This window comes from Sus scrofa, chromosome 2 (assembly GCF_054392235.1).
Source record: "Sus scrofa isolate SSC_HxYL_T2T_F1_AM1 chromosome 2, Sscrofa_HxYL_maternal_Yorkshire_Landrace_v2.0, whole genome shotgun sequence".
Lineage (NCBI taxonomy): Eukaryota > Metazoa > Chordata > Mammalia > Artiodactyla > Suidae > Sus > Sus scrofa.
In genome coordinates, this window is record NC_139384.1 from 117,227,183 (window position 1) to 117,239,650 (window position 12,468).

The window sequence follows — 12,468 nt, forward strand, 5'->3', positions numbered from 1 at the left end:
ATGTCCAAGATATGAACCATGAAGAATGTTTTGCTTGGTCCAGGCCACAGTCCACATGGACGCTGGTTTGATAGAATTTTGACACAGCTGAAACATCCAGGCTAAAGTTTTTCTCATTCAAATCTAAACAAACCAACCACTTTCAGAAAAGTAGATCCTTAACTCTCAAAAAAATTATAGGCTACAATTTGCAGAATAATATTAATTCTGTGTTGCATTACATGACTCCTTGAAAATATATTTTAATCCACACTAATATGCATCTAATATCTGCTTTATGCATTAGTTTTATTTGCTTGGCTCCTATAAGCATTTAAGTTTGTAGCAACTAGGTTACACCAAGGTCAACTAGGCAAGGAAGTCATACTGGTGTGAAATCCAAGTAGCTGGGGAGAACTCCCAGCATGGAGAACTCCAGGCTGAATGAATAAGAGGCAGTGGAAAGTTACATGCACAGGTAATTTAGATGTACCAGTAATGCAGTCTAAGAAATGTTGAAAAGTCAGTGGTTCAAACATTAATATTATACATTTAGCTATGTTGCCCACTCTTAACTACCTTAACTCACAAGATATTTTTTCTAATACATCACAAAGTATCATTCTCATCAGAATCAAAAATTGATTTTAGAGGGACAGCTAAACAAAGTTGTACTGTAGTAAGAACCATGGACTGGAAGGAGTATGACTTGTTATTGGCCTGTGGGAAAAGTGTAAAGTCACCATAATTTTTAAGGTATAGCAGTCAATTCAATTAGATACCACTCAAAGGCCTTTCTTTTGAGACCAGCTTCTTTATCTTGAACCTGACCTTCTCCCTGAGTGTTTGTGTTTAAATTGTTTATTGATACCATGTATGATAAATGTCACAGCTGGTAAATATGCCTGACTTCATATTATACATCATGCAGGTCTAATGTTTCCGACCAAACCCCAAAGGGATGAATGTTAGTCACAGAGCTCAGCATTAGGGAAATAATTGAATTTGTCTGGCTATGCAATATAAAATGATTTGAAGGACAAAGAGGACTAATAGTCTGAAAAGGCCGAGTCAACAAGAGAAGAGTATGATGTGAGAATTTGCTTTCCTCTCAGAGTATGCCATGCCTCTACAGAATGACAGGTGAAAAATCTTCACAGTTTTTATTTTCTGGAGATCTTCACAGTTTTGTCTTAATTTTCTGGAGATTTTGGACAAATTTATTTCAACAGGGATGGGAATGATAAAGAGAAAAATGAAGTGACTGCCCTTAAATGAGTGGGCTAAGGGTATTATTTCTTCATTTTATTTTGCAAGTGGTGTAACTACCAGGTCCACGGCCCTGTCAAAATGATAAAAGACAGACCAGCCTATCAGAATAAAGTTGCGTTGGGACCATGAGGCTTTAGGGAAAAACAGTTATGGGTGCAAACATATCAGGTTAAAACCAAAGAACCATTTCATCTTCCAGGATATTATAACCTTGAGCCATTTTACCAGCTTCTAAAATATTCTGCACAGTTCTAGGCACCTTAAATGTGTTCTATTAATCTGTCCAATAACCCAATGAGGAAGTTGAGCTATATCCCTATTCCATGGAGAAGAAACAGAGATTGGAGGGTCTAGATAGCTTGCCCAAGATCACATAGCTAGTGGTAGGCACAGGATCTGAACTTAGGATTTGAATTCAGAGCCTCTACCCAAGTGGCTTCTTCACTGTGTTTCTGACCCCTCTACACCTGGTACTTCTCATCTTCCCTGGGATCCATCTGAGAACACCTGAGAAACACTTTTCTTCTCAAAAGTCATACCATTAAATCTACTGGGACTAGGACCTTGTCCTTAGAAGCACTTCTAAAGAAAGGGGTGAGGACTGCTCCTCACTTTTTGCTCTTACCAAAGGAGAATTAGGCCCCATACGCACAAACACACACTTAGGTAAGTATCTGAGAAAGAAAGGATCCAACCCAGGTCTTGGGAACCCCTCTGGTTCCTAGACTGTATCAACCGATATTTCTTTAAAAACAAAAACAAAAACAAATTAGTACAGTTGATTTACCATGTTCTGTCAATTTCTGCTATATAGCAAAGTGACCCAGTCATACATATATGCAGACTCTCTTTCTCTTATTATCTTTCATTATGTTCCATCACAAGTGATAGGACATAGTTACCTGTGCTATACAGCAAGAACTCATTATCTATCAACTGATGTTTCTTGATGATCTACTATTTTCCAGGCACTGGGGCCAATATAATTTGTTTCATCTCAACCCATTTCCTCTCAAAACACCATGTATACCTTTAGATAAACTTTACACACTTTAATGAAGAGAAGATTTCCAATGAAGCATTAAAGAATAAGGGCCATGTTTTTAGATCTATCTTTTTAGAGAACTCTTCAGAGTGGGTGTATGGTAAACGTAGCTGGACTTACTGAAAAGTCAGTAGAAAGAGACAAGCAAAACCACCCGACACACACATCTTTTTTCTTACCTTGCTCTGATGAGCTGAGGGTGATTTAGCTGAGATTCAACTTGATCTGCCCCATTTAAATCCACTTTCTTGCCTTCTTCCCACTCCACCCTCACTCTCCCTGAAACAATAAAATTTATCCAAGGTGACTTTTCATGGTTTAAACATTTCTCAAAATTCCCTTAATAATATAATCATCATGGGACTCGTGTCCAAATTTGTTTGTGACTACTGCCTGTATTGACATATAGTTTCCAACATCCCCTAATAGAGTAGAAACTCCCCTCCCAAATTGTTGAGATAGTATTATTTTATAAATGTTATAGAATTGAAATGCCCAGATAGATTCATGGCTCCTCATTGCCAGTAAAACATTCATTTGTACTATTGACTTTTCCTTGACTTGTTTATACCTTGAGGAAGAACAGCCTGAAGGCTAGGATTGGAATGCATTTATTTTGTTAACAAAAAAGCATATTGAAAGCCCTCTGACCTTAAAATAAAAAGGAGTAACAGAAATGTGAAGAAAACATACTATCATTGTTAGTGGAAAAATTATATTGATGTAGGTATTAAAATGTATGTACTTTCGTCTCACAAGATTTTCTTTAAAGATCAACCTTTTTGAAAACAATCTTAAAAACACCTTTTGGATTTCCTTTGCTATTTTCTTTGTTACCTTAGAAGGTTCTTTCAGAAAGTACCAATTTTATTTTAAAGTTTTAATCAATATTTCACATAGTGAAATCCTTTTCTTTGACACAATGAGTTATCAAAGCATTTTTTCTTCCCGAGGCAGTAGCTTTGAGCTGTGACCGACAATAGATCTTGTGGATACTGTCCATGTCAAGATTAGATCAGACACCATGGGGATTCCTTCTCATGTTTGAAACTCTTAAATCAGCATAAGCAATACACAAATTTCTCCATTCTAAAGGTGAGTTTTTCTCAGTGGAACGACAATTGCTGATGGTATTTGATTTTCATGACTTCAAAAACAGCGTACAGCTGTGCAGTTGGAAATTGTACCTGGATATATACTTATCTCTTTCCTTTTCTTTGAAAGTAGTTGTCTCCAAACACACAGTAAAAATTTCTCCTTAATATACTGTCTACAGTTTAAATGGCAAATGCATTTAAATTTCTCAGGTAAAAAAAAAAAATGGGTCCTCTATCAACACAATCTCTTTTCTTAAAGAATAAAGATGATTACCAGATGTTTCTGCATGCAGAATTAATATTTTGGGGGTGGGTTTATGCCTGAAAACATGTCTCAGCGAGAGAGAGAGAGACAGAGAATTGCTAGATTCTAGTTTGTTTTTTGCCAATAGAAGAGATTTTTCTCTATTAAGACACTGAGAAGGGTTATGGTATGGTATATTGTGGTATACGGGTTGAGCGCAGTCTGACATCAGACTTCTGTGGGTCTGAATCCTGTCTTTGCACTTATGAGCTACGTGACCTTGGACTAGTCACTTAAGTTCTCTGAGTCTCATTTTCCTTCCACAATAGTGCTTTACTCAGTGGCCGAGTACAACAATTTAATGACATAATCCATATGTGCTTAAACCCATTCTGGACACAGAAGGGGGTGTTTTCATACACATTGGCATAATTATTATTTATGCATTGTCTGATGTGCACAGAGACAAAACATTTGCTTAAAAATGGTTCAGATAATGAAGAAAGGAAGAAAAACTTTATTTTCATCGCATTTCCCCCTAATTTCTGTCTTTGAGTCTTGATGAAATTATTAGCTCTTTTTCTTCCCCCAATGACATCTAAAAGATAAAATAATGTCATTTTGCAAGAATAAAAGCAATTGGGATATAACTAATATAGCCTTCTAAGGGTAACATTTTACACAAGGTTTTCTTAATGAGTTGATACTCTTTTAGTATTACATAGCTTCAGATTGTATTATTTCAATGTTCTGTGACCAGTCAACCAGAACGATTCTTAAAGAAAAATGCCAAAGCTGGTAGGTTCCAAGAAAAATGTACAGTTAAGCTATGAGGGAAATTTGTTTCTGATTCACCTAATACAGCATTAGGCTCTGTTAAGCGAAGTAGTGCTGTCTTGGTTATTGATGACCATCTGGATGCTTCCCTACTTTAGAAGAACTGGGTAAGTAGATGATGAAGTCATTTTCTAAGGCTTGGCCCATTGCCCTGCATTCTCTTCATTCTGACCACGCAGACAGTGGGCGCATGTGAGCAAGAAAGGACGTGTGATGCTGACATGAAAAATGGAGTTAATGATCCAGGAAGATGCATAATACAAACACAACCATTTCAGCAAAGCAGAGTTTGCATCTTTTGTTCCATAAACAATGAGCATCCACTCCAGAAATTAGCCAGCTTTTACAATTTTAATTTAATTTGAAATGTTAAGTGGATTGTAGGTATCTATTTTGCGTTGAAAGCTGGAAGGAGAGTACATCAGCAACAAAACTTCTGGGAAAGGGAGTTTTTCTGCATCTAGAAAATTCTCACACATGTATGACTTTAGTACTTTTAGCTATGGTCTAAATCATTCCTTTACATAATCCCATAATTAAGCTAGGCTCTGCCATCATTTTCTGCACAATGATTCAGAAAATACTCAGAGGAGCCACTGATATCTTAACTACATGAATGATAGAAATACATTTTTAAAGAGAAAAGTACATAAAATAGTTATTTGGAGAATTAAATGCTTACAGATAAGGAACAAAGGAGAAATACCCTATCTTTCCCTTGGCTAGGATTATTTCCAGAATTTTGGGGAATTATTATATCCGAAGTCACATTTTCATTTTCTGAATGAAGCTATTTCTTTATGGATATACAAGTAGATTAGAGAATGACCCTTTTTGCTTAGGAAATGACCCTTAAACTATGGCTTCCTCCAGACATCCATGACTTTGAGGTGAAAAACAGCTACCTGTCCAGATAGGTTAGTCCAGATTAGTTCCCCTCAAAGAAATATTTTGTTTGACTGTAAACAAATTATTTAAAGACAAGCTTCTAAGCCAGTGATAATCAGAAATTTGATTAAACAAAATGAAACAACTCTCTATCATTTTGTCTTCATCATGCTGGAGAGTGTGTTTCTATTTTACACAGCCTAAGGTGAATGAGGTGATATACTTTCATGGGATCACATGCAAGTTTATGCCACAGGGGCAAGTGCCTACAAAGATGAAGAACTGCCCTCACTATGTGATGCTAAAATGTAACTGCCATTCCCTATCTGCAAATCCACTGTCTCCACATGGTGCCTGTTCTCAGAGAAAGGTTACTAAAGCTTAGAGCATAACTGTTGGTAATAGAGCTGTCCTGGAATAAACTGAAAAGCTTTTTACCCTCCTCACTGGCAAGCATATCACATTTTCTTAGTCTAGGAATGACTATCTTTCAACCACAGTTGAACCACTATCTATGGATTTATGAATGTTATGAATCATGTTCATAGTTTAAGAATCTCTGTATTTAGTCCAAAGGCTATTTTTTAAATATTTAGAATAAATTACTGATAGAGAACTATAAATGTTCAAGTTATTGAACATTTTTTTCTGAAAGGTTATTGTAATTTTATTTTTGAAAGAAAGAAACATTAAAAAATAATAGTGTCTGATAAAGAGAAATTTTCCATGGAGGGTTTAGGGGCTTCTAGTGTGGAACACATGTATTGAAGCATAGGAGTGAATGGAGAAAGAATGACCAAAATGAGGGAGTAGAATGACTTAGGCTAATCTCTTCTCATGAGCACACCAAAATCACAATTAACAGAAGGATAACCACTGAGGAAAAAAAAGGTGGGGGGGCATCTACCAGAAAAGAACTTATACAACAAGGGACATAAAGAAGGAATCACAACAAAAATGGTAGGAGGGGCACATTTGTGATTTAACTAAATCCAATAGCCCCCTTGTGGGCAATCCACAAGTTGGAGATTATATTACAGAGGTTCTCCCACAGGAGTGGAAGTTCTGAGCCCCATATCAGGCCCCCCAGCCTATGAATCTGGTACCCTGAAAAGGAGCCCTCAGAGAATTTGGCTTTGAAGTCCAGTAGGGCTTGACTGTAGGAGCTCCACAACATTGGGAGAAACAGAGACTTCACTTTTGAAGAACACACAAAATGCCATATGTGCCAGGACAGAGGGCAAAAGCAGTACTTTGATAGGAACCTGGGCTTAGAGGGTCTCCTGGGGAGGCAAGGGTCAGCCATGACTCACCCTGGGAACACAGGCATTGGTAGTCAACAATTCAAGTAGCATGTATCTGCATGAGGTCTCCTGGAGGCTGACACTGGTACCAACACCTGACCCCACCAACAGCCATCGGGCTCCAGTGTTGGGAGGCCTCAGGGCAAACAATAAATTAGTTGGGGATACAGCCCCCCTCATGAGCAAAGAGGCACCCTAAAGACTTTCTGAGCCCACAGCTGCCTCTAAACAGGGCTCTGCTCACCAGAGAGCAAAATAAAAAAAACAGCCCTACCCACCAGTGGGTAGGTAGTGGCTCCTCCCACCATGAAGACTGCAGAAGTCCCTAGACCGGACCCATCCACCAGAGGGTAGACAATAGGAGTGAGAAAACTACAGTCCTGCAGCCTAAAGATGGAGTCTGAAAACACAGGCCACACACTACCCTGGGACTAGCTTGTCTCTGGCCCTTAGGAGATAAGAGGGGAAGATACTGCTGGGATGCATAGGATATTTATAGAGGGCCAATTCTCCAAAGTCCAGAAACATAACTAACCTATCGCATACATAAAAATATAAGTAGTAGCGTTCCCACTGTGGTACAATAGGTTAAGAAGTCCTCTGCAATGGCCTGGTAATTGTGGAGGTGCAGATTTGATGCTTGGCCCAATGCAGAGGGTTAAAGGATTCAGTATTGCCACAGCTGTGGCTTAGGTTGCAGCTGTGGCTCAGATTCAGTCTTGGCCCAAGAACTTCCATATACAATGAGTGTGGCCATAAAAGTTAAAAAAAAAAAAAAAAAAAGGACAGGTAGCAATTTAAACAAAATGAAATGACATGGGACTATGTTTCAGACAAAAGAACAAGATAAAAACCCAAAAGAAGAATTCGGGACATGGTGGTATACTAGGCAATCTAACTAAAAAAGAGTTCCAAGTAATGACTCTAAAGATGATCAAAGGAGAATGGATATACAGAGTGAGAAATTAGAAGTTTTAACAAAGAATTAGAAAATATAAAGAACAACCAAACAAAATTGAAGAATACAATAATTGAAATAAAAAATACATTAGAAGAAAATAAATAGTAGATGAAATGAGGCAGAACAGATCAGTGAGCTGGAAGACAGAGTAATAGAAATCACCACCAAAGGAAAAAGAAAATCAAAAAAAGTTTAATAGATCTTTTGGGCAACATAAAGTATGTTAACATGTTAACATTCATATTATAGGGGTCCTAGACTGAGAAGAGAGAAAGGGCCTGAGAAAATATTTAAAGAGAAAGTAGCTGAAAACTTTCCTAACCTGGGCAAAGAAATTATCACCCAAGTCTAAGAAGCACATAGAGTCTCATACAGGATGAACCCAGAGGAATACAGCAAGACACATTATAATTGAAATGACAAAAAAATAAACATAAAGAGAGAATATTGATGCAACAAGGGAAAAGCAACATATAAGAAACAAAGGAACTCCCATGAGCATTTCTGATGATTTTTTAACAGAAAATCTACAGGACAGAAGGGAGTGGAATGATGTACTTAGAGTGATGAAAGAGAAAAACCTAAAACAAATAATGCCCTACCCAGCAAGACTCTTGTTAAGATTTGATGGGGAAATCAAAAGCTCCACAGACAAGCAGAAGCTAAAAAAAAATCTAGTGCCTCCCAAAAAGCTTCACAATAAATACCAAAGGAACTTCTCTGGGAAGAAAAGAAAAAGACAAAATTAGAAACAAAAATTTATGAAATGTAAAATCTCACTGGTAAAGCTAAACATACAATAAAAGTAGGAAATCATCCACACTTAAAGCTAGCTGGGAGGATAAAAGATCAAAGCAGTAAAATCATCTGTAGTCACAGTAAGTAGTTAAGGAATACACAAAACTGTTAAATGTAAGCTATAATATTAAAAACAGTAACCATGAAGTGAGAAGATTTCAAAGTCAGAGTATCTAAAATATATTTAAAATTAAGTCATCAGCAACTCAGAATAAGCACACGTGTGTGCACACACACACATATATAACAAGCATGTATATTATATATTCTACATAAACTTTATGGTAACCATGGAACACTGAAAAAAATGAATCCAAACATAAACTAATAACCAAATCACAAGAGAAGAGAATAAAATAATGGGGGAGAAAGGACCTACAAGAACAAATCTAAAACAATTAATAATTTGGCAATGGGAATATACATATTGATAATTACGTTAGTTGTAAAGAGACTAAATGCTCTAACCAAAAATCACAGATTGACTGAATGGGTACAAAAAAAAAAAGGACCTGTATACACATTGCGTAGAAGAGATTCAATTCAGATCTACAGATACATAGAGACTGAAAGTGAGATGATAGAAAAAGTTATTCCGTGCAAATGGAAATCAAAAGAAAGCTGGAGTAGCAATACTTAGACAAAGTAGACTTTAAAATAAAGGTTGTTACAAGAGACAAAGAAGAATACTACATAATGATCGAAGGGTCAATCCAAGAAGATGTAACAATTGCAAATATATATGCACCCAACATATGAGAACCTCAATATATAAGACAAATTTTTAGCAAACATAAAATGAGAAATTGACAATAACAAAATAATAGTGGTAGATTTTAAAACCCCACCTACATCAATGAACAGATCATCCAGATAGAAAATCAGTAAGCAAAGACGGGCCTCAAAAGACAAATTAACCCAATAGACTTGATAGTTACAGAACATTCTATTTGAAAGCAACTAAACATACATTCTTTTCAACTGCACATGGAACATTCTCCAGGATAGATCTTATCTTGGGCCACAAATCAAGCCTTAGTAAATTTAAGAAAACTGAAATCATATCAAGCATCTTTTCTGATGCAATGCTATGAGGCTATAAATCAACTACAAGAAAATAATGATAAAAAATACTCATGTTGCAACAGAAGAAATGGTGGGGGAAAAACTGTAATTGTAATGTATACATGTAAGGATAACCTGACCCCCTTGCTGTACAGTGGGAAAATAAAATTAAAAAAAAAAATACAAACACATGGAAGCTAAACAATATGTTACAAAACAACCAATAGATCACTGAAGAAATAAAAGATGATATCAAACAACACCTAGAGATAAATGAAAATGAAAACATGATGATTAAAACCTATGGTACACAGTATAATCAGTTATAAGAGGGAAGTTTATAGCAATACAATCTTATCTCATAAAATAAGAAAAATCTAAAACAACCTAACTTTACAACTAAAGCAACTAGAGAAAGAACAAACAAAACCCAAAGTTAGCAGAAGGAAAGAAATTATAAATATCAGAGCAGAAATAAATGAGATAGAGACAAAGAAAATGATAGAGGAAGTTCCCATTGTGGCTTAGTGGTTAATAAGCCTGACTAGTATCCATGAGGATGCAGATTCAATCCCTGGCCTCTCCCAGTGGGTTAAAGGATCTAGCATTGCTATGATCTGTTGTGTAGGTTTCAGATGTGGCTCAGATCCCGAGTGGCTTTGGCTGTGGCTGTGGCCGTGGCCAGCAGCTGTAGCTCCCATTTGACCCCTGGCCAGGAAATTTCCATATGCTGCAGGTGTGGCCCTAAAAAGCAAGAAAAAAGAAAAGAAAACAATATAAAAGATTAATAAAACTAAAAGTTGGTTCTTTGGAAAGACAGCAAAATTGATAAACCTTTAGCCACACTCATCAAGAAAAAAGGGCGATGACTCAAATCTATAAAACTAGAAATGAAAAAGGAGAAATTAATGGGACAGCACAAATACAAAGAATCATTAGAGACTACTACAAGCAACTGTATGTTGGTAAAATGAACAACCTAGAAAAAAATGGACAGATTCTTACAAAGTTACAACCTTCCAAGACTGAACCAGAAAGAAATAGAAAATATGAATAGACCAATCACAGGTACTGAAATTGAATCAGTAATTTAAAAACTCTCAACAAAGTCCAGACAGTTTCAAAAGTGAATTCTGCTCAACCTTTAGAGAAGAATTAACTCTTACCTTTCTGTAAGTATTCCCAAAAATTTCAGAGGAAGGAACACTTCTGAACTCATTCTATGAGGCCACCATCACTCTGATACCAAAATCAAAGATATCACACACACACACAAAGAAAATCACAAGCCAATATTCCTGATGAACAATAGATACAAAAATCCTGAATAAAATACTAGCAAATTGACTTCAACTATGCATTAAGAGGTTCATAATCATAAAGAAGTAGAATTTAGTCCCAGGGATGCAAGCATTTTTCAATATCTTCAAATCAAACAATATGATACACCATATTAACAAATTGAAGAATAAAAGCCATATGATCATCTTAAGAGATACATAAAAAGCTTTTGATAAAATTCAACATCAATTTATGAAAAAAACTCTTCAAAAAAGTAGGCATAGAGGGAACATACCTCAACATAATAAAGGCCATATATGACAAACCCACAGGTGACATCATATTCAACAGTGAAAAGCTAAAAGCATTTCCTCTAAAATCAAGAACACGACAAGGACACCCACTCTCACCAATTTTATTCAACATAGTTTTGGAAGTTCTAGGCAGAGGACTCAAATGAAAAAAAAAGAAATAAAAGGACCAAATTGGAAAAGATGTAAAGTTATCTCTGTTTGCAGATGACATGATATTATATATAGAAATTCCTAAAGATGCTACCAGAAACCTCCTAGAGTTCATCATTGAATTTTAGTTACAATATTATACAAAATTAATACACAAAAATCTCTCGCATTTCTATATACTAGCAATGAAAGACCAGCAAGAGAAATTAAAGAAAAAAATCCCATTTACCATCACATCAAAAAGAATAAAATACCTAGGAATAAACCTGCCTAAGGAGGCAAACGACCTGTACTCCCCAAACTAGAAGAAACTGGATGAAAGAAATTGAAGATGACACAAACGGAAAACTGTTCTGTATTTTCGGCCTGGAAGAATCAATATTGTTAAGATGACCATAATGTGAGAAAAAAGAATATATACATGTATGTGTAACTGGGTCACCATGCTGTACAGTAGAAAATTGACAGAACACTGTAAACCAGCTATAATGGAAAAAATAAAAATCATTATATATTTATATACTAAAAAAAGACCATAGGGCCTAAGGCAATCTAAAGGTTCAATACAATCACAATCAAATTACCAATGGTGTTTTTCACAGAACCAGAACAAATAATCTTAAAATTTGTTTGGCGACACAAAAGACCCCAAAGAGCAAAAACAAAATGAGGAAGAAGAATGGAGCTGGAGGAATAATTCTCCCTACCTTAGACTGTACCATAAACCCATTTTGCTGATTTTACCCTCAATTTTTCTTACATAAGAATTTCCTGATCATGTCTAGTTTGTACTTTTCCATAATACCATCTTCTTCATGTTCACTACATTTCCACCAGCCCGTGCATTTCCTTGAGGACTCTAGAACCTGGATCATCATCTTCCTTTCCACCTCAATTTCTAACATTATGATAGACAAATTAAATAACCATGTGAAAGATCCAGTCAAATTCTAGCTTTACTATATTTTAATCTCATCCTCAGTGATATCATCACCCTTCCACAAGTTTTTTAAGGTCAAACTTATCAACTTCATCTTTTTCTTAATCAGAGTTAATTGTTACACCCATCTTAGATTCTGTCAAGAAAGCCAGATCTTGTATCTCTCTACTCTGTCTGTCCAGGCTTTTCCGCAGCATGGATGATCTAAGTTCAGGTTTCAGATCTTCTGATGAGCTTCTATCATCATAATTATTCCTAGTATTATGTCTATAGATTTATATTCATTTCTTTCT

At 36.0% G+C, this 12,468-nt stretch overlaps 1 protein-coding gene across 2 annotated transcripts in view; it reads right to left on the reverse strand.

Annotated features, from left to right (window-relative positions):
• LOC110259429 (uncharacterized) overlaps window positions 1-12,468 on the reverse strand; it is a 904,175-nt gene that overhangs the window by 874,926 nt on the left and 16,781 nt on the right. For both annotated transcript variants that reach the window (XM_085014129.1, XM_085014127.1), the window contains one exon: window positions 2,476-2,575. The gene's annotated coding sequence lies outside the window, so the exon portion shown is untranslated. Of the gene's footprint in view, window positions 1-2,475; window positions 2,576-12,468 lie in introns of those variants that run through there.